Source organism: Arachis ipaensis, chromosome B2 (genome assembly GCF_059453495.1).
Source record: "Arachis ipaensis isolate K30076 ecotype BB chromosome B2, ASM5945349v1, whole genome shotgun sequence".
Taxonomy (NCBI): domain Eukaryota; kingdom Viridiplantae; phylum Streptophyta; class Magnoliopsida; order Fabales; family Fabaceae; genus Arachis; species Arachis ipaensis.
Window position 1 is genome coordinate 90,062,712 of NC_142437.1, and position 26,452 is coordinate 90,089,163.

The 26,452-nt window shown below is 39.2% G+C and overlaps 1 non-coding gene across 1 annotated transcript; it reads right to left on the reverse strand.

Moving 5' to 3' along the window:
- Positions 1-8,741: 8,741 nt before the first annotated feature.
- LOC148574799 (small nucleolar RNA R71) lies at positions 8,742-8,849 on the reverse strand. Its single transcript, XR_015905721.1, has one exon. It is a non-coding gene; the product is annotated as a small nucleolar RNA R71 (small nucleolar RNA).
- Positions 8,850-26,452: the final 17,603 nt, after the last annotated feature.

Below are 26,452 nucleotides of genomic sequence, written 5' to 3' on the forward strand. Positions count from 1 at the left end.
AGTTAATCTAAGAAATATGAAAAGAAAATCAAAATAATTGCAAAAATTAACAAAAAAGAAAAAGAAAAATAAGAACCTGAAAATTGAAGGTTGAAACAAGCGAGAAATGAGGAAGAAACAATGGCACGTCTTATAGCCACTGTGACTTACAGCGGTTAGGTTCGCCGAAAAAACGCCGGAGGAGAAAAAAAACTCACTGGTGGTGAAGAGAGAAAAGAGAAAGGAAAAAATGAAAGAAAAAAAAGAGAAGTAAGAGAGAGAGGGTATGAGAGAGAGAGGTGGTGGCGGCTTGACGGCGGCGGTGGCCGGTGGCAGGGTCGCCTGGAACTGGGCAGAGGTTGAAAGAGAGTAATAGCAGTGAGAAGAAGAAGAAAATGAAACTGCTACTCAACAGGGCAGGTTGCCCTGTTAACACCCAAAACGAGTCATGTGTGCGCGCGCACAGAGGCCTGTGCGGATGCACAAAAAGCAAAAATTAGAGGACCTGCGAACACACATAGCATGCGATCGCTGCGACCAGAGAGGTTGTATAAGAGTGTGCAGACGCATAGCAGGGAGCGCGCGTACAGAGGTCGCAAGATAGAGGGGTGTGTGTGTACGCGTAAACTGGTGCGTACGCACAAAACGCGAAAAGGAGGGGGATGCAGGCGCCCAGAGCGTGCGGTTGCTCCCACCAGAGGGGTTGCAACGACGCGTGCGGGCGCACAAGGGCGTGCGCTCGCACTGAAAACTTCTCTCGCTCTTTTTTTTTAAAAGGAATTGCTTGAGGTATAGACTCATTCGTGCGTGCGCATACAGGTCCGTGCGCACACACAAGGACAAAGATGGGGGGAGGTTGTTCACGGGCACAACTCATGATGACACTCCCACCAGAGGGGTTGTCAATTGGTGTGCGGACGCACACGTCTGTGCGGCCGCACAAGAAGCGCGATGAGGGGAATACGTGCGTATGCACAGAGGGGTGCGCATGCACAGGACTCAGAAAACAGGGCAGCGCCCACACACAGGTAGTGCTGGCGCTGCGATCAGAGGATGCTGCAACAAGTGTGCAGGCGCACAGAGGTGTGCGCTCGCACAGATGGTGGAAAATGCAATTTTGTGCGCACGCATAGGTGCCCTGTTTCACAAAAAAAAAATTCTTTTCAAAACTAAGGTTCCCTCCTATAGCATAGCAACATACCAACCCCAAATCATACAAACAAGCATAAATTCATGATCCACAAGCAATTCAACTTATTCAATTCAAAAATACCAAATCAAAACTAAGCCAATCATCATACCACAAGAAAGCAACTAATTCAAAAAGCTATAAACAAGATATAAAGTTAGAACAATGTTACCATGGTGGGGTGTCTCCCACCAAGCACTTTGATTTAAAGTCCTTAGTTGGACCTTGCATGGCTTCATTGGTCACTCGAAACTTCTCCAAGGAGGAAAATCTCCAACTTCTTGGCATTCTTGGGTTGAGTGTGATAGAGTTTTACCCTATGACCATTGATTTTAAACTTGATCCCATTGATAGGGTGAATCACTTCCACCACTCCATAAGGCTTGACATCCACCACCTTGAATGGACCATCCCATCTAGATCTCAACTTCCCGGGGATCAATCGCAACCTCGAATTGTACACAAGTACTTCATCACCTATCTTAAAACACTTCCTCCTAATATTTTGGTCATGGAATGTCTTGGCTTTCTCCTTGTAAAACTGAGCATTCTCGTATGCTTCTAGCCTAAGACACTCTAATTCCTCCAATTGGAGCTTACGTTCCATCCCTGCTCCCTTTAAATCTGGATTGCAATTCTTCACCGCCCAATAGGCTCTATGTTGGATTTCAACAGGAAGATGACAAGGCTTCCCAAAAACAATACGAAAGGGACTCATTCCGATTGGGGTTTTGTAAGCGGTCCTATATGCCCATAGTGCATCTCCCAATCTGGAACTCCAATCCTTTCGTTGTGGGTTAACCACTTTCTCCAAGATCCTCTTGATCTCCCTGTTGGACACTTCTGCTTGCCCATTGGTTTTAGGATGATGGGCTGTGGAGACTTTGTGGATGACCCCGTACTTTCTCATCAACGCCTCAATTTTCCTGTTGCAAAAATGGGTTCCTTGGTCGCTCACGATTGCTCGTGGTGATCCAAATCTACAAATAATGTTATTTCTCAAGAGTGAAGCAACGGTATTGGCGTCATCACAACGGGTAGGAATTGCTTCCACCCATTTTGAGACATAATCCACTGCTAACAAGATATAAACAAACCCATTGTAATTCAAAAATGGCCCCATAAAATCTATGCCCCAAACATAAAAAATCTCACAAAAAATCATCGGCTATTGGGGCATTTCATCCCTCTATGAGGTATTTTCATATTTCTGGCATTGATGACAGGATTTGCAAAATTGGCTGGTATCCCTAAATAAAGTAGGCCACCAGAATTCGCAGTCTAGAACCTTCCTTGCTATTCTCTATGGGCCGAAATGACCCCCACTCTCAGATGAGTGGCAAATTGAAGGATAGATTGAAACTCAGATTCAGGCACACACTTTCTAATCACTTGGTCAGCCTCACACCTCCACAGATGTGGATCATCCCAAAGATAATACTTAGCATCGCTTCTCAATTTTTCTTTTTGATGCTTTGAAAATTGTGGGGAAAAAACGCGAGCGACCAAGTAATTAGCAATCGAGGAAAACCAAGGTGTACTTTGGGTTATTGCTTGCAAGGTATCGAAGGAAAATAAGTCATTGATAGGAGTGGGATCCAAAGCTAAATGTTCAAGCCGACTCAGATGGTCCGCTACCAAATTTTGGTACCCACTTTTATCTTTGATCTCCAAGTCGAATTCTTGCAAGAGTAATATCCACCTAATGAGCCTAGGCTTTGACACTTTCTTCTTTAGCAAATATTTCAAGGTGGCATAGTCCGAATACACCACTACCTTAGAGCCTAGCAAATAGGGTCGAAACTTATCTAGCGCAAAAACAATAGCTAAGAGCTCTTTTTCGGTAGTGGTGTAATTCGACTGGGCCGAATCTAAGGTCTTTGAAGCATAGGCTATAGTGTAAGGAGCTTTACCATCGCGCTGTGCTAGCGCGGCACCTACGGCGTGATTTGAGGCATCGCACATGATCTCGAAAGGTTGATCCCAATTTGGGCCTCGCACACTAGGAGCTGTGATCAATGCTTCCTTCAAAGTTTCAAAAGCCTTTTTGCAATCCTCATCAAAATTGAAGTCCACATCCTTTTGAAGTAAGCGGGAAAGGGGTAAGGTGACTTGGCTAAAATTCTTGATGAACCGGCGGTAAAAACCTGTGTGGCCAAGAAAGGAACGAATCTCCCTCACCGAGGAGGGGTAAGGTAAACTCGAAATGACATCGATCTCAGCCGGGTCTACAAAAATTCCGTCTTTAGATACAACATGACCTAACACTATACCCTGTTTCACCATAAAGTGGCATTTTTCAAAGTTCAATACAAGGTTAGTATTGGTGCATCGTTCTAGTACCCGAGCTAAGTTCCCTAAACAAGCATCAAAGGAGCTACCATAAACACTAAAATCGTCCATAAAAATTTCCATGCAATTCTCCAAAAGATCTGAGAAAACACTTGTCATGCACCTTTGGAACGTTGCCGGTGCATTGCATAAGTCAAACAGCATTCTCTTATACGCAAACGGTCCAAAGGGGCAAGTAAAAGTGGTTTTCTCCTGATCCTCAGGAGCTATATAAATCTGGAAGTACCCCGTATATCCATCTAAAAAGCAATAATGAGATTTACCTGTCAAGTGATCCAACATTTGGTCTATGAACGGCAATGGGTAATGGTCCTTCCGTGTTGCTTGATTCAGCTGGCGGTAATGTATGCACACTCACCAAGTATTTTGAATCCGGGTTGCAACGAGCTCTCCACTTTCTGTTTTCACCATGGTTACTCCGGATTTCTTCGGCACTACTTGGATTGGACTTACCCACTCACTGTCTGAAATGGGTAGATGATGTCCGCTTCTAAGAGGCGAGTTACTTCCTTCTTGACTACATCAAGGATTGTGAGGTTTAGCCATCTTTGCGGTTGCCGGACCGGTTTAGCACCTTCCTCCAAGAAAATTTGATGAAGGCACACTTGAGGGCTTATTCCCACAATGTCACTTAGGCTCCATCTGATCGCTTTCTTATACTTCCGGATAACCTCAAGGAGTTGTTGCTCCTCTTGATTGGAAAGATCGTTTGCCACTATCACCGGGAATTTGTGTTCCTTGTCAAGGAATGCATATTTAACATGGGGTGGAAGCGGTTTCAAATCTTCCCTTGCTTCTTGGAGTGGTAGCTTACCCTCTAGGTCATGGAAAACTTGTGAAGTAATTTCATATTCTTCATCCTCAAGTTCTCCCTCTTTTGAGCTTTCTTCATCAATGAGACCTTTTTTGGTCTCACGGTGGTTGCCTATCTTGAGTTTATCCTCTCTTCCACTCTCAACAAGGTTCTCACCCGCATCAATGGATTTCTCCATAGGTAGAGTGGGTTGAAAGTTTATCTCTTCGAGTGGCTTGCCTCCTTGTGGGGTTATAGCATCAATGCTAAACTTTAGAGTTGATGAAGGCGGCAAGTGGGGATCACTAGGCGTCCTAAGTTGTGGAGGAGCAAGGTTGTTAGGGATGGAATGAGAAGGTGTCAGACGGGACAAGACTTCGACAAGAGTTGCCATGCAATCATCTTGTTTTTTTTTTAAATTCCCGCTGTTCTTGGATGAGGACTTGAAAGTTATGCTCCTCGTGAGGGAGGTTGATGGGAGTGGGATGGTGATGGAAGCTGATGAGCGGATAATTTATACGCTTTTTGACATTGTTTTTAGTATGTTTTTAGTAGGATCTAGTTACTTTTAGGGATGTTTTTAATAGATTTTGTGTTAAATTCACATTTCTGGACTTTACTATGAGTTTGTGTGTTTTTCTGTGATTTCAGGTATTTTCTGGCTGAAATTGAGGGACTTGAGCAGAAATCAGATTCAGAGGTTGAAAAAGGACTGCTGATGTTGTTGGATTCTGACCTCCCTGCACTCAAAGTGGATTTTCTGGAGCTACAGAACTCGAAATGGCGCGCTTCCAATTGTGTTGGAAAGTAGACATCCAGGGCTTTCCAGCAATATATAATAGTCCATACTTTGGCCAAGAATAGACGACGTAAACGGGCGTTCAACGCCAGCTTTCTACCCAAATCTGGCGTCCAGCGCCAGAAAAGGATCCAAAACCAGAGTTGAACGCCCAAACTGGCACAAAAACTGGCGTTCAACTCCACAAATGGCCTCTGCACGTGCAACACTTAAGCTCAGCCCAAACACACACCAAGTGGGCCCCGGAAGTGGATTTATACATCAAATACTTACTCATGTAAACCCTAGTAGCTAGTTTATTATAAATAGGACCTCTTACTATTGTATTAGGCATCTTGGGATTACCTTATGATCCTTTGATCACGTTTTGGGGGCTGGCCATCTCGGCCATGCCTGGACCTTTCACTTATGTATTTTCAACGGTAGAGTTTCTACACTCCATAGATTAAGGTGTGGAGCTCTGCTGTTCCTCAAAGATTAATGCAAAGTACTTCTGTTTTCTATTCAATTCATCTTATTTCGCTTCTAAGATATCCATTTGCACCCAAGAACGTGATGAAGGTGATGATTATGTGTGACGCTCATCATCCTTCTCCCTTATGAACGCGTGCCTGACAAACACTTCTGTTCTACATGAAATAAGCTAGAATGAATATCTCTTAGATCTCCTAACCAGAATCTTCGTGGCGTAAGCTAGAATGATGGCGGCATTCAAGAGAATCCGGAAAGTCTAAACCTTGTCTGTGGTATTCCGAGTAGGATTCAATGATTGAATGACTGTGACGAGCTCCTAACTCGCGATTGCAGGGCGTTAGTGACAGACGCAAAAGGATAGTAAATCCTATTCCAGCATGATCGAGAACCGACAGATGAATAGCCGTGCCGTGACAGGGTGCGTGAGCATATTATTCACTGAGAGGATAAGATGAAGCCATTGACAAGGGTGATGCCTCCAGACGATTAGCCATGCCGTGACAGGGCATTGGATCATTTTCCCGAGAGATGACCGAAAGTAGCCATTGACAGTGGTGATGTATCACATAAAGCCAGCCATGGAAAGGAATGAGACTGATTGGATGAAGATAGCAGGAAAGCAGAGGTTCAGAGGAACGAAAAGCATCTCCATTCGCTTATCTGAAATTTCTACCAATGATTTACATAAGTATCTCTATCCCTATTCTATTATTTATTATTCGAAAACATCTTCATCACTTTATATCTGCCTGACTGAGATTTACAAGGTGACCATAGCTTGCTTCATACCAACAATCTCCGTGGGATTCGACCCTTACTCACGTAAGGTATTACTTGGACGACCCAGTGCACTTGCTGGTTAGTTGTATCGAAGTTGTGACAATTATGAATTAAGATCAGAGCACCAAGCTTTGGAGCCATTACCAGGATTTGTTCGAGCCTGGAGATCACAATTTCGTGCATCAAGTTTTTGGCGCCGTTGCCGGGGATTGTTTGAGTTTGGACAACTGACGGTTCATCTTGTTGCTCAGATTAGGTCATTTTCTTTTTGTTTTGTTTTCAAAAATTTTTCGAAAAAAAAAATTGTGTTTTCAAAAATATATTTTTCTTCAAAAAATTTTAAGAATGAATTCTAGTGTTTCATATAACAGGTTTTAGCTTGACTGGCCATGAAGCCATGTCTAATTCCCAGGATTTTGATTGAGAACTATGAATTCATTACTTCCTTTTTCCCAAATGTTTTCAAAAAATTATACAAAAATCCAAAAAAATTAGAAAATCATAAAAATCAAAAATATTTTTCTGTTTCTTGTTTGAGTCATGAGTCATGTCATAAGTTTGGTGTCAATTGCATGTGCATCTTGAATTTTTTTTCGAAAATTCATGCATTCATAGTGTTCTTCATGATCTTCAAGTTGTTCTTGGTAAGTCTTCTTGTTTGATCTTGATGAGTTTTTGTTTTGTGTTGTTTAGTGTTTTTCATATGCATTCTTGAATTCTTAGTGTCTAAGCATTAAAGAATTCTAAGTTTGGTGTCTTGCATGTTTTCTTTGCATTAAAAATTTTTTTCAAAAATATGTTCTTGGTGTTCATCTTGACATTCATAGTGTTCTTGGTGTTCATCTTGACATTCATAGCATTCTTGCATGCATTCATTGTTTTGATCTAAAAATTTCATGCATTGCATAATTTTCATGTTTTCATAAAAATTCAAAAAATCAAAAAAAATATCTTTCCCTTTTTCTCTCATCAAATTCGAAAATTTGAGTTGACTTTTTCAAAAATTTTTAAAATCAAGTTGTTTCTCATGAGTCAAATCAAATTTTCAATTTGAAAATCTTATCTTTTTCAAAATCTTTTTCAGAAATCAAATCTTTTTCAAAATTCTTAGTTATTTAAGAAAATTTCAAAAATCTTTTTCTTATTTTTATACCAAATTTTCGAAAATAACAATAACAATTAATGTCTTGATTCAAAAATTTGAAGTTTGTTACTTGCTTGTTAAGAAAGATTCAAACTTTAAGTTCTAGAATCATATCTTGTGATTTCTTGTGAATCAAGTCATTAATTGTGATTTTAAAAATCAAATCTTTTTCAAAACTAATTTCTATCATATCTTTTCAAAAATATCTTCTTATCTTTTTCAAAAATTTGATTTCAAAATATCTTTTCTAACTTCCTAACCTCTTATCTTTTAAAAATTTGTTTCAACTAACTAACTAACTTTTTGTTTGTTTCTTAACTTTTTCAAAATTACCTAACTAACTCTCTCTCTCTCATTTTCGAAAATATCTTCCCCCTTTTTCAAAATTTCTTTTTAATTTATTAATTATTTTTTTTTAAATCTTAATTTTCGAAAATCACTAACATTTTTCAAAAACTATTTTCAAAAATCACTAACTCCTTTTCAGAATTAATTTTCGAAAATTCCCTCCTTCTCTCTCATCTTATTTTATTTATTTATTCATCTACTAACATCTCTTCCTCACATCATCACCAAATTCGAACCCCCTCCTCTATCTGTGTTCGAATTTCTTCTTCTCTTCTTCTACTAACAATAAGGAACCTCTTTACTGCGACATAGAGGATTCCTCTTCTTTTCTTTTTCTCTCCTCTTTCTTATGAGCAGGGACAGAGAAAAAGGCATTCTTGTTGAAGCTGATCCAGAACCTGAAAGGACTCTGAAGAGAAAATTAAGAGAAGCTAAATTACAACAATCCAGAGACAACTTAATTGAAAATTTCGAACAAGTAAAGGAGATGGCAGCCGAACCCAACAACAATGCAAGGAGAATGCTTGGTGACTTTACTGCACCTAATTCCAATTTACATGGAAGAAGCATCTCCATTCCTGCCATTGGAGCAAACAACTTTGAGCTGAAACCTCAATTAGTTTCTCTGATGCAGCAGAACTGCAAGTTTCATGGACTTCCATCTGAAGATCCTTTTCAGTTCTTAACTGAATTCTTGTAGATATGTGATACTGTTAAGACTAATGGAGTAGATCCTGAAGTCTACAGGCTCATGCTTTTTCCTTTTGCTGTAAGAGACAGAGCTAGATTATGGTTGGATTCTCAACCCAAAGACAGCCTGAACTCTTGGGATAAGCTGGTCACGGCTTTCTTAGCCAAGTACTTTCCTCCTCAAAAGCTGAGCAAGCTTAGAGCTGATGTTCAAACCTTCAGACAGAAAGAAGGTGAATCCCTCTATGAAGCTTGGGAAAGATACAAACAGTTGACCAAAAAGTGTCCTTCTGACATGCTTTCAGAATGGACCATCCTGGATATATTCTATGATGGTTTATCTGAGTTATCAAAGATGTCATTGGATACTTCTGCAGGTGGATCCATTCACCTAAAGAAAACGCCTGCAGAAGCTCAAGAACTCATTGACATGGTTGCTAATAACCAGTTCATGTACACTTCTGAAAGGAATCCTGTGAGTAATGGGACGCCTATGAAGAAGAGAGTTCTTGAAGTTGATACTCTGAATGCCATATTGGCTCAGAATAAAATATTGACTCAGCAAGTCAATATGATTTCTCAGAGTCTTCATGGAATGCAAGCTGCATCCAACAGTACTCAAGAGGCTTCTCATGAAGAAGAAGCTTATGATCCTGAGAACCCTGCAATAGCAGAGGTAAATTACTTAGGTGAACCTTATGGAAACACCTATAACTCAACATGGAGAAATCATCCAAATTTCTCATGGAAGGATCAAAAGCCCCAGCAAGGCTTTAATAATGGTGGAAGAAACAGGTTTAGCAATAGCAAGCCTTTTCCATCATCAACTCAGCAACAGACAGAGAACTCTGAACAAAATGCTTCTAATTTAGCAAATCTAGTCTCTGATCTATCTAAGGCCACTGTAAGTTTCATGAATGAAACAAGGTATTCCATTAGAAATCTGGAAGCACAAGTGGGCCAGCTGAGTAAAAGGATCACTGAAATCCCTCCTAGTACTCTCCCAAGTAATACAGAAGAGAATCCAAAAGGAGAGTGCAAGGCCATTGACATAAGCACCATGGCCGAACCCAAAGAAGGAGTGGAGGACGTGAATCCCAAGGAGGAAGGCCTCCTGGGACGTCCAGTGATCAATAAGGAGCTTCCCTCTGAGGAACCAAAGGACTCTGAGGCTCATCTGGAGACCATAGAGATTCCATTGAACCTCCTTATGCCCTTCATGAGCTCTGATGAGTATTCCTCTTCTGAAGAGAATGAGGATGTTACTGAAGAGCAAACTGCCAAGTTTCTTGGTGCAATCATAAAGCTGAATGCCAAATTATTTGGCATTGATACTTGGGAAGTTGAACCTCCCTTGTTCATCAATGAACTAAGTGATCTGGATCAACTGATATTGCCTCAGAAGAGACAGGATCCTGGAAAGTTCATAATACCCTGTACCATAGGCACCATGATCTTTAAAGCTCTGTGTGACCTTGGTTCAGGAATAAACCTCATGCCCCTCTCTGTAATAGAGAAACTGGGAATCTATGGGGTGCAAGCTGCTAAAATCTCATTAGAGATGGCAGACAGTTCAAGAAAACAGGCTTATGGACAAGTAGAGGACGTGTTAGTAAAGGTTGAAGGCCTTTACATCCCTGCTGATTTCATAGTCCTGGATACTGGAAAGAAAGAGGATGAATCCATCATCCTAGGAAGACCTTTCCTGGCCACAGCAAGAGCTGTGATTGATGTTGACAGAGGTGAAATATTCCTTCAATGGAATGAGAACTCCCTTGTGTTTAAAACTCAAGGATCTCCCTCTGCAACCATGGAGAGGAAGCAGAAAAAGCTTCTCTCCAAGCAGAGTCAACCAGAGCCCCCACAGTCAAACTCTAAGTTTGGTGTTGGGAGGCCACAACCAAACTCTAAGTTTGGTGTTGAACTCCCATATCCAAACTCTAAGTTTGGTGTTGGAGAGTCTCAACAAAGCTCTGCACATCTGTGAGGCTCCATGAGAGCCCACTGTCAAGCTATTGACATTAAAGAAGCGCTTGTTGGGAGGCAACCCAATGTTTATCTAATTCTTATTTTTATTGTTTTTCATGTTTTCTTAGGTTCATGATCATGTGGAGTCACAAAATAAACAAAAAAATCAAAAACAGAATCAAAAACAGCAGAAGAAAAATCACACCCTGGAGGAGCATCTGTCTGGCGTTCAAACGCCAGAACAGAGCATAGTTCTGGCGCTGAACGCCCAGAATGGGAGCATCCTGGCGCTGAACGCCCAGAACAAGCATGGTTCTGGCGTTCAACGCTAGAAATGGCAGCAAAGGGGCGTTGAACGCCCAAAATGGGCACCAACCTGGCGCTGAACGCCCAGAGTTGTGTGCAAGGGCATTTTGCATGCCTAAATTGGTGCAGGGATGTAAATGCCTTGACACCCCAAGATCTGTGGACCCCACAGGATCCCCACCTACCTTCACTCACTCTCTTCTCTCTTCTCAATCATCCTCTATTCCCAATAAACACTCATCCCTTCTGTCTTCCATTTACCACTCACACCCATACACCCCCTTACCTTCAAAAATTCAACATCTCTTCCCCACCCAATCCCACCCATATGGCCGAATACACACAGCCATCCATCTCCTCCATATCCTCTTCTTCTTCTATTCTTTCTTCTTTTGCTCGAGGGCGAGCAACATTCTAAGTTTGGTGTGGTAAAAGCATAGCTTTTTTGTTTTTTCCATAACCATTGATGGCACCTAAGGCCAGAGAAACCTCTAGAAAGAGGAAAGGGAAGACAAAAGCTTCCATCAAGGGTCTATAGCTCAGTGGTAGAACATTTGACTGCAAATCAAGAGATCCCTGAGATATCTCAGGGGATACATTTTCTTCCACACAATTATTGGAAGCAACTAAGGGTGGAACATCAAGAGCACTCCATCATCCTTCATGAAATCAGAGAAGATCTAAAAGCAATGAAGGAGGAGCAACAAAGACAAGGAAGAGACATAGAAGAGCTCAATGACATCATTAGTTCCTCAAGAAGGAAACGCCACCATTACTAAGGTGGATTCATTCCTTGTTCTTATTTCTTCTGTTTTTCGTTTTCTATGTTATGTGCTTATCTGTGTTTGTGTCTTCATTATATGATCATTAGTAGTTAGTAACTATGTCTTAAAGTTATAAATGTCCTATGAATCCATCACCTCTCTTAAATGAAAAATGTTTTAATTCAAAAGAACAAGAAGTACATGAGTTTCGAATTTATCCTTGAACTTAGTTTAATTATATTGATGTGGTGACAATGCTTCTTGTTTTCTGAATGTATGCTTGAACAGTGCATATGTCTTTTGAAGTTGTTGTTTAAGAATGTTAAATATGTTGGCTCTTGAAAGAATGATGCCTAGGAGACATGTTATTTGATAATCTGAAAAATCATAAAAATGATTCTTGAAGCAAGAAAAAGCAGCAAAGAACAAAGCTTGCAGAAAAAAAAAATAGGCGAAAAAAAAATATAGAAAGAAAAAGAAAAAGCAAGCAGAAAAAGCCAAAGCTCTTAAAACCAAGAGGCAAGAGCAAAAAGCCAATAACCCTTAAAACCAAAAGGCAAGGGAAATAAAAAGGATCCCAAGGCTTTGAGCATCAGTGGATAGGAGGGCCTAAAGGAATAAAATCCTGGTCTAAGCGGCTAAACCAAGCTGTCCCTAACCATGTGCTTGTGGCGTGTAGGTGTCAAGTGAAAACTTGAGACTGAGCGGTTAAAGTCAAGGTCCAAAGCAAAAAAAGAGTGTGCTTAAGAACCCTGGACACCTCTAATTGGGGACTTTAGCAAAGCTGAGTCACAATCTGAAAGGGTTCACCCAATTATGTGTCTGTGGCATTTATGTATCCGGTGGTAATACTGGAAAACAAAGTGCTTAGGGCCACGGCCAAGACTCATAAAGAAGCTGTGTTCAAGAATCATCATACTGAACTAAGAGAGTCAATAACACTATTCGAAATCTGAAGTTCCTATAGATGCCAATCATTCTGAACCTCAATGGATAAAGTGAGATGCCAAAACTATTCAAGAGGCAAAAAGCTATAGATTTGTGTTAAATTCACATTTCTGGACTTTACTATGAGTTTGTGTATTTTTCTGTGATTTCAGGTATTTTCTGGCTGAAATTGAGGGACTTGAGCAGAAATCAGATTCAGAGGTTGAAAAAGGACTGCTGATGTTGTTGGATTCTGACCTCCCTGCACTCAAAGTGGATTTTCTGGAGCTACAGAACTCGAAATGGCGCGCTTCTAATTGCGTTGGAAAGTAGACATCCAGGGCTTTCCAGCAATATATAATAGTCCATACTTTGGCCAAGAATAGACGACGTAAACGGGCGTTCAACGCCAGCTTTCTACCCAAATCTGGCGTCCAGCGCCAGAAAAGGATCCAAAACCAGAGTTGAACGCCCAAACTGGCACAAAAACTGGCGTTCAACTCCACAAATGGCCTCTGCACGTGCAACACTTAAGCTCAGCCCAAACACACACCAAGTGGGCCCCGGAAGTGGATTTATACATCAAATACTTACTCATGTAAACCCTAGTAGCTAGTTTATTATAAATAGGACCTCTTACTATTGTATTAGGCATCTTGGGATTACCTTATGATCCTTTGATCACGTTTTGGGGGCTGGCCATCTCGGCCATGCCTGGACCTTTCACTTATGTATTTTCAACGGTAGAGTTTCTACACTCCATAGATTAAGGTGTGGAGCTCTGCTGTTCCTCAAAGATTAATGCAAAGTACTTCTGTTTTCTATTCAATTCATCTTATTTCGCTTCTAAGATATCCATTTGCACCCAAGAACGTGATGAAGGTGATGATTATGTGTGACGCTCATCATCCTTCTCCCTTATGAACGCGTGCCTGACAAACACTTCTGTTCTACATGAAATAAGCTAGAATGAATATCTCTTAGATCTCCTAACCAGAATCTTCGTGGCGTAAGCTAGAATGATGGCGGCATTCAAGAGAATCCGGAAAGTCTAAACCTTGTCTGTGGTATTCCGAGTAGGATTCAATGATTGAATGACTGTGACGAGCTCCTAACTCGCGATTGCAGGGCGTTAGTGACAGACGCAAAAGGATAGTAAATCCTATTCCAGCATGATCGAGAACCGACAGATGAATAGCCGTGCCGTGACAGGGTGCGTGAGCATATTATTCACTGAGAGGATAAGATGAAGCCATTGACAAGGGTGATGCCTCCAGACGATTAGCCATGCCGTGACAGGGCATTGGATCATTTTCCCGAGAGATGACCGAAAGTAGCCATTGACAGTGGTGATGTATCACATAAAGCCAGCCATGGAAAGGAATGAGACTGATTGGATGAAGATAGCAGGAAAGCAGAGGTTCAGAGGAACGAAAAGCATCTCCATTCGCTTATCTGAAATTTCTACCAATGATTTACATAAGTATCTCTATCCCTATTCTATTATTTATTATTCGAAAACATCTTCATCACTTTATATCTGCCTGACTGAGATTTACAAGGTGACCATAGCTTGCTTCATACCAACAATCTCCGTGGGATTCGACCCTTACTCACGTAAGGTATTACTTGGACGACCCAGTGCACTTGCTGGTTAGTTGTATCGAAGTTGTGACAATTATGAATTAAGATCAGAGCACCAAGCTTTGGAGCCATTACCAGGATTTGTTCGAGCCTGGAGATCACAATTTCGTGCATCAGAAGCTAAGTTATCCCATATATGGTGATGGGTAGGTTGGTTGAGAAAAAGTTGGTGGTGGGAATTGTAAAGGGGCTTGAGAGTACAATGGTTGTGTTTCGTATAGTGGGTATGGGGCATGAGCATATGGATGAAAAAAATTGTAATGATGAGGTGTTCCACTTGGAGTGAGAGGTTGATAAATATTAGGATCCTAGGGTCCTTGTTGCCAAGAATTTTTGCTTGTGACCCTCCCTCGAATTGGCCTCCCATACCTTGATGTGAACTAGAGTTGGAATTGTTACCCCCTACAACATGATAACAACCAGACTCCAAGTAAAAAGGGTGATAACTCATGATGGAAAGAAAAAATAAAGTGCAACAATACTAATAGAAGTAATAGATAAATGAATATATACTCGAGTTATATCTATTTACCTAGAACTAAACAAACAAGAATGTTAGTTACTATCACTACTTAGGTAGAGGCGCTATCTACAAATTAGTGCCAAGTAGCAAACAAAAACCAAATATTCACACTATTCACATATTCACAACAACCAAAATTATAGCACTCATTGCACTTAAATTAATTCCCCAGCAACGGCGCCAAAAACTTGACATAGTGCAAACCGTCGGCTTAGAATTTTCCATAAATTGAGTTCCATTGCAAGTATAGTCCAAGCCAATGGATAATGCTCACAGTCAAAGTTTGAATTCAAAACAATGTCACAATTTAAAACCAATTCAATTCCGGGAGTTTCAATTCCCGAGTCGTCTCCCAAGAACACTTGAGACCAATGAGTGTGCAATCTTGGTTGTGAGGATCAAGGGGTTTTCAATAAAGGGATAAACATATAAAGCAATAAAAGAACATGCAAAATTGTAATAAATGAACTAATAAAGGAATTAACGAAGTAACTATGCAATATAGACAAGTAAAGTGTAAAAGGAACTAATGTAAATGTGTATGAAAGAATTGAAGCATAAAAGGTATCTTGGCTTGGAGTGAGCTAAGGGTCCTTTCCTTGTTGGAACCACAACTATGACAACTAGAATGGATCAATCTCACTTGATTAACCTCACATCGGAGAGTAAGTTAAATGAGGATAAGTGTTCTTAACCCACAAATCCTAAATTGCTTGCTAATTGCCTTAGCAACAACATAGCGTTAGTGGGAACAAGAACAATTAACAATCCAAGAATTGACACTAAATGTTGGACATTCCAACTCTAGGAACCCAATTGCTCACTTTTCCCAAGCCAAGAGATAGAAAACTAGCCCAAAATCATAATTGACATTTTGTCAAACACTTGGTGGGAAAAAACCTTAATCATAGGAAAAATGAGGAAAAGCTTGAAACCAAAAGCAACAAATGATCTCAATCAACAATAAAGACTCAAGAAAGCATGTAATAATGAAAGAGTAAGAACAATATAGCTATAAAGAGTAGTAACAAAGAGATACTTACAACGGAAATTAGCAAAATCCAAGATCAAAATGGAAATGGCACTTGAATGTAAAAACCCTAGTATAAATTCTAGTAGAGATGATGAAAAACTTAAAGAAAAATTATACTAAAGCTATCTACTACTACTCCTAAGCTACCCTAATGTTATGCTATGGTCTCCCCTTCATTTTCCCTTCCTTATGAGCTAAATGGCTTCAGAAATGGGCCTCCAAACCACCAAAATTGCGAGTCACGTAAGATTTTAATGAAGGCATGTACGGCCACCTGTGCAGACGCACAGACGTGTGTGCACGCACACTCTGCCAAAAATCTCTACCCGTGCGTACGCACAGGAGGTTGTGCGCACGCACACTAGGCGATGCTTGAATGGACGCGCGACGCGTACGATGCGGCTCACGCGCACACGTGGCTCTGATTTGATGGCTGTGCGTACGCACGCAAGTCTGTGCATATGCACACTAGGCTGAGCTCTTCTCCTTTGCTTCTTCATGCTTCCTCCACTTTGAATGCTCTTCTTCCATTCTCTCCAAGCCATTCCTGTCTTATACCTCTGAAATCACTCACAAATAATATCAAGGCATCGAATGGAAGGTAAATGGAATAAAATTAATCAAATTAGGCACAAAAAAGCATGTTTTCATAATCAAGCACAAATTAGGAGAAAAGTTCAAATGCATGCTATTTATTGGAATAAGTGCAAGTTTTTATGATGAAATCCATTCAATTTCAGCCAAAAATCATCATCAAATATGGATTCATCACCTACCCGTTGATGGAGAGTCTAGGAGCGGATGGACAAATGGTAGTAGCAACTTCCTACAGAGCCAGAGCATCACGATATTCGGTCGTGAACCAGAAGTCAGTAGTTCTTTGAAGTCCTATATAAAGTTGTGTTAGGTTCGACGTATTAGAGACGTAGAGCTGTTGGATACTGAGGAGTCCATTAGGAGATACGTTAGATGCCAGATTTTCTATTTGTTGGGTTCGACTCTATTCACAGATAAGTCGACCGCATATGCCTACGCGAAGTATCTATCATTGGTTCGCGATTTCGAGCGGATCCAGACTTATAGTTGGGGGTCAGTATGTCTCTCACATCTTTACAGAGCACTATACCGTGCATCACGATATGATACAAAGAAGATGGATGGCCCTCTTAATCTATTGTTTGTTTAGGCATGGGAGCGAATGCCCTGTATTGCGCCCATACCGAGACAGGCCCTTCCACCGGCTGAGATACCAATTGCTATGAGATAACAAAAAACCTATTTTAGTCCTACGTATTATTCACGATGCATGTTTGATTTACGGTGACTTTTTGAAATTTTTTCAATAAATCATGTTTCAGGTGGAGTCATTCGGAACGGACCACAACGTGGTTATCGAAGACCGCAGCAAGATTTAGGTAGGATATAAAATACATGGAGGAGGTAAATATTTAGGGTTTGTGTGTTTCCTATTTCCAAACATTAATATTAGCGTTCTAATATACTATTAACAAAAACGTATTATTTAGTCATCACGTACCTATGTTTGCATATTCCAGAAATTCCGGTGCATGCATGGCGTCAAGATCCAAGTTATGCATAAAAGGTGAAATGTTCATTGGTTGACTACCCGAGGGATGAACCACTACATTCTCTACTGTTGCCTCAACTCCCACATCACCATCCTCATCTTTGTCGCCGGCTTCATAAGTGGCTTCGAAGTCCTCTTCGCTGTCACCATTTATTCCTTCGTATACTGCAGCTCTATCATCCTTTATATCTAAATCATTTTGAATCCCATCTGCCTCTACGTTTTCAAACTCAACATAAAGCTCAATCCGTGGCTGTCGCATCTGAGTCTGCCAGTGAATTTGGAACACATTCTACATACTCGCTTCGTCAATGATCAGCATGACATCAAACTATATTAGACCACCAAAAACTACAATAGAATTCCGGTACAGAATTCTGCTCACTCTCCTTAACATAACGTTCTCTATGCTTTGACAGAGACTGTTTCGAATCTCTATTAATGTCATGTGCATGGAACCACAAACAAAAATGAATTCTGGCACCCAAACCTCAATCCTTATGAGTATTCCATATTATCTCACCGTTGTGATATACTACCAAGTTTGCGATACCCTTTTATTACAATACCAAAACACTCAAAGAACACTCAAAGCACACTCTTCTTTGCAATGAAAATGGTACGGAGCTTTGCCTTATATAGAGGGGAGCATTCAGCATGCCCCCCACGTGTTGCTTCATTAGCCAATCAGAGTGAGCCACGTGTCAACACGCCCTACCCATGCTAACTCAGCACGCCCCCACGTGCTGGAGCTTCAACCAACCAGGATTTGCCACGTGTCAGCATGCCCCATGCGTGCTAACTCATCACTCCCCCCATGTGCTGCTTGCCAACCCAACTAAGCTTTGCCACGTGTCAGCACGCAGGCTCAACACACCCCCACGTGCTACTTGCCAACCCCAGCAGCTCTGCCACGTGTCTTCCACGTCCTCCACGTGATGCATGTAACACGCCCCCTGCATGTTAGACCTTGCATCTGACACATCCACCAAAATATAAATACACTCACTACACCCATTTTCAACTAAAACACCATCCCTAATTCCACAACCAAGTTCTTGAGCCTATCATGGTATATAATTAACTTATTTTTTAAGGTTTTCTACTATTAAATTCAAGAATAACATAGCCCTAACAGAATTCATATTCACCAATTCGAAAAGTCACACATGTAATACCAAAACTAATGCAATTGACATAATAATTAGAACTGTGATACAATTCAATTATAAAGTGATGTCCCTTGTATAGAAAAATAATAAGATATGCAAGTTCATTTGAAAAAATAAAAATGTTATTCGTACACTAAAATCAGTTACTAAAATTAGTTATTAATGTATTTAGGTATAAATATATGTGTGGTTTAATTTATTTTCAATGTATATTTATATTTCAACATATATTTTATATTGATGGCTGACTTTGATGACTAATTTTAGTGTACACGTAGCATAATTGTTGAAAATATATTAAAAAAAATCTATTATATTGTTACGTATACACAAAAATCAGCCACCAAAGTCAGCCACCAGTATAAAATACATGTTGGAATATAAATATACATTAAAAATAAATTAAACTATATATATATATTTATACATAAATACATTGATGGTAATTTTAGTAGATAATTTTAATATACAAATAACATTTAAAAATAATAAATAAATAGAGTAACTACATATAGACATTGTTGCATGTTTAAGTGATGCTAAATATTGGAAAACAACAAATCACAACTGCAACTAAAATTACATCAACAAAAATCAAAATACAATCTCAATAAGAAAATTAAAGTGGCTGCTGAGATTTACAGAAAACAAAATCTATGGATATAATCAACGTGTATATTCCAAGTGTTTAGAAGTGTTTATGCTCTTCCAAGTTTAAGAGTTATTTGAACAAAATTGTAGAGAGTAAGTTGGAGACACAATGTTGCCGACATCTTTTTATTCCGAGTTGCTAATTCTCTAAGTTTGTCATTCCCAATGGTGGGGGTGTTCCTGCAAGGACTCCAATGCTCAAGTTAGCATGGGTCTCAAGAAGAACTAAGTTAGAGATCATACATTAGAGTGTGTTTGTTTCATGTGCGTGTCCATAAAAGACATAGACACGGATACACTTGTACAATATTTGGTTGTTAAGACGCTGATTTTTTAAAGATACAGAAATACACAAACATACATAAAATACATGTATTTAATGTCCTTAAAAAAAGATGAGACACTGAGACACACTAAATGAGACACAAATTTTTACTCTTTTATTCCTGATTATTTTTTAAAATACCATTTTTATCCCTTAATCTTAACCCTTTTTTTCATCTTCTCCTTCCTCATTCTTCTTCTAAGAAGCTCCGCCCTTTTCCTCTTCTCTCCTTCTTTCTCCCTATTTTTTTTGTCACTTCCTTTTTTCTCCGTCACTGCCACTGCTGTCACCGTCGCACCCTTCTCTTTTTATCTTTCTTTCTCCAATACTTTTTCAGATCCAGATCTGTCCAGATTCGTCGCTGCCGCTGTGCTCCACCCCGGTGAACTCATGAGGTTCCAACGTGTCCAGGGGCCAGAGGTGAATCTGTTTACACAGAAAATATACCCTCGCTCCCATGGTCCAGATCTGTCACACCTCCTCCTTATTTAGTTCAGATCCCCTGCTGCCTTCTCTTTCTCATCGCCTCCACCTCTCTTTCTTTTCCTTTTCGCGGCTCGCATCACCGTCTCTCTCTCTCTTTCTCTTCAATTTGCCACTGCAACTCTCTCTAATTTTACTTTCTGTCTATTTTTCTTTTAATTTTTTGATATTTGAATAGTTATAGAGTAAAAATTTTATCATTTTTCTATTTTTTCTAAAAAGAAAAAGTAAAATTATTGAAATTTTTTATATCTGAATAGTTATAGAGTAAAAATTTTCTTCATTTTTCTAATTTTTCTAAAAAAAGGTGAAATTATTGAAATTTTTTGATATCGGAATAGTTATAGAGTAAAAATGTGTGTGTGTATGTGTGTGTGTGTGATATTATGAGCATCTCTTATGTGGGTTGCTTTTTTCATGAACTACTCTCATCATAGGATGTTTGATGTCTTATTGTGGTCTCTTACAATGTAATAATTAACCTCATAAAATTGAATTATTAGGTATTAGAATGATCCATGGGGAGTTAATGTCCTCTTTGTAACATATGCTTTGGATCTGAGAAAATACTTAATCATCAAATCGATTCCATAGAACTTCTTATACTCTTGCTAGGTAGACAATGACCTTTGTGAACAATGTGAACAAGAGGCTTTAAAATTGGCCCAATAAAGTAAAAACATACTCCACCCCAAATTACTCCCTAAACCCTAACATTAGGATAACCATCCGCATACCTAGTGAACTAAACATCCAATCATTATTAACTGTGCATGAGTAAACCGAACCAGAAGGAATAACCATCTAATTAAGAATCAGCATAACCATCTACATACCTATGGAATTAAACATCCGACATATGTTACTAGCAACTACTTAATCAAACTGCATAAGTATTAGACTAACCATCTGCATACCTAATGAACTGAATATCTGGTTTATTATTCATTGGTGACTACGTATGAATGAGAGAAATTGTCGTTGATGAATGACGATGGGACATCACAAAACGGTTCATCCAAGTTGGACTCCATTTACGTGCATGTGACAGTTATGCACGTATCAAAATGTAACAATGTATGGCGCTAGACATCGATAACGCTACCTCGCACGGTGAGGCTGTAATGGGGCCTACACGGCCGTCGACGGGTGAGTGGCGGGAAGGATGGCGCTAGACAACATTATGAATCATGTTGCTCACTGATGATTCATACTTCATGTTCATAACATGTTAATAATAATCTCATTTGTGATTTCTATGTAATATATACATATTTTCTTAAAATAAGTGTATTATAGAGTTATAGTTTAAATATGTGAGATAATAAAGTGCATGATAATCCAATTGAAGGGTTCCCTTAGAATAGAAGTGAATGAACATTGCATCTATACCACACATCAATACAAAAAATGCTAGAAGCCAAAGTCAAAGTGGACAGTGATCTCACATCAAAGGTCCTCACGTTTCAATTTCTATGCAGGTCCAAAAACAATAAAAAGAATTTACAGTTTCTATCGAGTGTTTTGTATTTGGCCTCTTCTGAAGGTTCTCGAGTTTCATATGATCCCATTACTTGATTATTTATTTACTCACTCACTATATGAATGTGTGAGGCATCTCTCTTTATTTCCCTTAAAAACCACTCTTCCTATATAGCTAGCCACTCTTCCTATGCCTAGTTGCACCCTCTGTTTTTGGTGGATGGCTGAGATTTGTACTAGTTGCCATGAGGTATAATCTTCTTGCTTCCAGCGACTATAGGTATTTATCAACGTCCTCCCAGACAACCTCGGCCTCAAAGCTAACTGAGTAATCAAGCAAGGGAAGGCGAGGTTGCCAATGATGTGAGCTTGCCCCCATGTACTTCCTAATGAGTCTTGGAAGGTACAACTGTTTACCCTCCAAAATACACCAAATAAAAACTGCCATATCTGTTGTGATCTCGGTCCCATAGGTACTCGGCATCACATAGATAGAAAGGATCTAATAATATAGCCGAGCCTCAATAGTCAGGTACTTGATGGTAATAGATTTGTGACCCGATTTCTGAGTACCATAAATCCATGTGCTACCCAGCTGTGCTATAACGCTCAGGACTTTATCCCAATCAAAGGTCAAAATGAGTCTATCCTTCTTTTCCCCCTCATAATCATCCTTGCCTTCAAGCTTAGGCGGGATGTGGATGATCTCCTCAACGACTTCGTCAGTCACCAAAATCTGCTTACCTCGAAGGTAAAATGCATTGAGGGTCCCCGTGTAGTAGTTGGCGTAGAATTCACAGACCCAAGATGCGTTCGCCTCCACCAGTTTTCTATCCAGAAACAATCATTTTCGCTGATCAATCTGATCATCAGTGAACTTTCTCAACTCAGCAGGGATCTAGAGTTTTCTCTCAACATGGAGGCTTCATTTCAGAAATTCAGAGAACTTGAGCTTTGCGTAGAGGTTGGAGAACTTAGACGGTTTAGTAGGAGGTGTTCTCTAATTAATCTAGTCTCTCCTACTGATTTGTCTCTCATATTGTGGCTCATCCGCTGATTTAGTGGTTTGTTAAGTTCTTCCCCTCTTACTCGGCCCTATGGCATTTGACTTTCTCTTTCTATCAGTCATTCTGTAAAAGAGTAGGGGAATAGGGTATGTAAAATGGAATCACAAGGCAATGAAATAGAGATTATATAAGCAAGCATCATTCAGTGATATAGAAGCAGCATTCTCAAGTAAATGCCTAAACAAGGAATAATGAGTCAAATTATATGGTAGCTACAACATGTAATTCGAAGCAAAAATTAAACATATAGGCATAAACATATGCAATTGATGTTGAATCAAACATGAAAAACAGTAAAACACAGTGGTATCCAAATTTCATAGTCCACAAACTAACCGACAAATGCACCGGGTCGTACCAAGTAATACCCCAGGTGAGTGAGGGTCGATCCCACGGGGATTGATGGACCAAGCAATAATAGTCAAATGGATCACTTAGTCAGGCAGGCAAAAAATGGTGTTTTGAGGTTCAAAAGCATTAAATAGTAATTCAGAGAATAAGAAAGCAAATAGTGAAATTGGTGTGAGAAGTATGTGAGAAGATAGTTAAGGTTTCAGAGTTATTTATTCTTCCAAATTAAGATTTCTTACCAACTATTTTAATCATGCAAGATTCATTTCATGGCAAACTGTAATTGACTAAACCCTAATTCCTTAGTGATTTAGTCTCCTCTAACCTAATCAACCGCCAATTCCTTAGTCACTTAATATAGATTAGAGGATTAGGTTCAATTCTAGTTTGTTAGCCACAAAAACCCTAATTACCCAAATATAAGAGGATTATATGTCACGTATCCTATTAAGTCAAAGTAATTAGCAATTTTGGAGGAATTTACTTTCAAGCTAGTATTCAAGTGAGATAACTTTTCCAAGAATCAACAAGAATTCATATAGAACACGAGTTATTTTCCAATACACTCAGATTCATAAGATGAATAATGAAAGTAATCTTTGAAATTAAATTAATATATTAATTGAAATAGAGTGATAATAGTGTTAATCCATGGAAATAAACAGAGCTCCTAACCTTAACCAAAGAGGTTTAGTTGCTCATAACTCAGAGAAAAACTAGGGTTTAAAAAATGTGTAAAGTGCAAAATGAGGTCCAGGAGAATGTATTGGCATGACTCACAAGGCTCCTGGCACTAAACGCCTAGGTTCGCGTTTAACGCCAGCTTGGCAGATTCAAAATTCTTCTCTTTCCTTGCATACGAACTCTGCCAAACCGATCTAAACTTCACTTGAAATAATTAAAACACTAAAGCAGCTCAAAGTAGCATCCAAATAGGCTTCAAACACTAAAATCTAATTAAAACTCAATAAATTCATATTTTAAATAAATAGAAAATAAAGAAAAGATGTTCATGCATGACACAACATGTTCAAATATCAATGCTTTCAAACACTAATATTACAAGGTTGATATCAAAAGAGTGAGATTTATGCCTAATGTAACCCAAAAACCAATTAAGGGCAAACAAAGTGAATCAAATGAGGTTACATAGGATAAGATGTATCAAACTTGCAATAATAGGTAAACGACCTCAAATATGCAAAATTCAACAAATTTGGTCAATTATAGATTTAACATATTCATTCAATGTAATTAGGTAAGACAAGAGGAAAAACAAGCATCGAATTCAAGAAATTGACCAAAAATGTTCAATACAAAACTCTTTCAGACAAAATTACAAACATTTGGTATGCAAGGACATAACAACATACAATAGCATTGAAAAGGTAAACTTGCAACCAATTCAAAAGTTTAGCATGAACAACAGAGCTTTGGCAGTCATTCAAATCAATTTAATCCAGCAATCCAACATTGAAAGTGACAAAATCTCAACAAAATAATCAGTGATACAACAATTCATAGAACCAAGCAATTAATCAAATCAGCAGCAATTCACAACAAGTTAGTGAATCCGACATCACCGTCAATAATAATTCCAAACACATTATAACAACAATGCAAAACTTATGAAACTAACTTAAACTAACCGCAACTAATCTAACAACCTAGAATCAACTAACAGAACCAATCTAACTAAATAATTAACTAAAAAAATCAACTAACTAGCAAAATTAATCTAACTTAATAGAATTTAGAAGAAAAAAATGAATGAAAAACCTGAAACATGGCAAATTGAACAGGGCAGAGGAACAGGGACAGGAGCTGTTAGGTGGTGCCGATGGTAGTGAGTTCGCTGAAAATGATGGAGAACAGCGGCCTGCCCTATTTTTGGACTCAACCATGGAATGGAGGAAGAAATGAAAAAAAGATGAAATGGAATAAAAGAGGAAGAAGAAGGTGGCTACGACATTGAGGGTGCCGCGGTGGTGGTTCGTGGTGGTACGGCAGTGAAGTGATGAGGGAGAAGAGGAATGGTGAAGGAAGAAAAAAGGAAAGAAAAGAAGAAAAGAAGGATAAGGAAGAAGATGGGTGGTGGAGGGTGGTCCGATGGCAATGGTTTTTTTCCGGTTGTGGTGGTTAATGGTGGTTGAGTAGTGGAAGGGTTGAGGGTTGAGGGTTAAGGAAGAAGAATGAAGAAAGAAGAAAAAAGGTGAACATGAGGCATACGTACGCATGATTTCAAGCTTTATGTGTGCGCATGATTCTCGCACAAATAACTTTTGCTTCTAGAAAGGTATCGTGCGTATTCATCTTCTATGCGTACGCATGATGTGATTTTTTTTAACATGCATAACTAATCCTAAAAAAAGTTTTCAACCTACTTTTTAACATCCTAAAGCTAAAATCAACTAAAAAATTACTTGAAAAATCAATAATGCAATAAGGCTAGAAAATCAAATTAAGAAAGCTACAAACTATTTCAAAAGTGACATCAAACAAGATATTCAAGCATGCAATTAACAATTTACCTAAACAAGCTAATAACTAAGAGAAATATGTACAAGAATAGTAAAAACAAGTGAAGGTTGGAAGATTTTACCATGATGAGGTGTCTTCCACCTAGCACTTTTATTTATTATTCTTAAGTTGGACATTTTGGTGAGCTCTTGTCATGGAGGTTTATGCTTGAATTCATCTTTATACTTCTACCAATGCTTGGCCATCAAGTATGCTCCAAAATTCCCAATTAAGTGCACCAAACTTTCAAATTCATTCAAACAAGCAAAAAGCTCCCAAAATTGTTGATCCTCACTTTGTATTCTAAGATCCCAAATCTTGATTTTGTACCAGTCTTCTAGTTAATTCTCATGATTCTGTTTGGGTGACAAGACTTCGGAATTCTCACTTAAATGCCAAACCATCCTCCGAGATCCATCTAATTGAGAGTTGCACCATCCTTGGAACCCAAATCTTGAGGTTTCAATCCTAGTGAGCCTTGATTTACGTTGTCCACCACTAACCATCTCACTCTTTCTCTTTAATCCACAAAGGACGCTAAGTTGATCATCCGTTTCTAACAAACCGTATTCAAGTGGACTAATAAAGCTAAAGGACAAGATTTTCACCCACGCAAATGATGTGATAGACGATGGTGACTTAGGTAGAGAGGCTTCCAACATTTTTGGCAATGTGATTTCCACTTCCTTTTATTTCTCTTGGATAACCTCCCCCTCTTGACAAGCTTCTTCAATTTTCACCTCTTGTTCGCCAACTTCTTCCGTTTCTTCCTCATTACTCAAGTCATATCTCGGAGTTGGGCGAAAATTGGTTTTTAGCCAACTTCGGCGTCATAACTCAGTACTCGGAGTTGAAAATTTAACGAAAATAGATTTTTATAAAAGTTTATTTATTGATCTTTCCAACGGTTCAAGAACGGTTGAAAACTGATTTTTAACGAAAAAGTTATGCGCATTTAAAATTTTGGTAAAAAAAATGTATTTCTGCAGCATATTAGTTTTTTCTGGATTCTGATATGCATGTGTACACAGAGGTGTCACACGACGCGAGTATCTAGCTCTGCCCAATTTTCTTGCGTACGCAGCACTATCTCCGTACGT